Source organism: Arachis duranensis, chromosome 4, assembly GCF_000817695.3.
Source record: "Arachis duranensis cultivar V14167 chromosome 4, aradu.V14167.gnm2.J7QH, whole genome shotgun sequence".
NCBI classification, from domain to species: Eukaryota; Viridiplantae; Streptophyta; class Magnoliopsida; order Fabales; family Fabaceae; genus Arachis; species Arachis duranensis.
Genome location: NC_029775.3, coordinates 98,823,534 through 98,823,883, shown reverse-complemented (window position 1 = coordinate 98,823,883; position 350 = coordinate 98,823,534).

Here is a 350-nt window from a genome sequence, read left to right as displayed (position 1 = left end):
AAGGTAAAGGTGACAAACCCACTTATTCCAAATTAACAGCAACAACAGCAATGGCATTAGAGCCAGCAATAGTAGCAGCAGCAACATCAACACTGAACAGTAACAATTTATTCTGACAAATTAAAATTAACATGAAATGGATATTAGGTGAAACTAAAACCAACTGGCATGGTGAAGGAGGCAAAACAAGTTTAGTCTCACCATGAAAAGCAGCAAACCCTAATGAAACAGGGGCGGGGCAGAAGGAGTAGTGGTGGTTTTTCGGCGACTAGTGGCACGACCACCACCACGGCAGCACGTTGAGGAGCGGCGGGCATGGCAGCAGGAACGGAGATGGATCTGACGGCAAT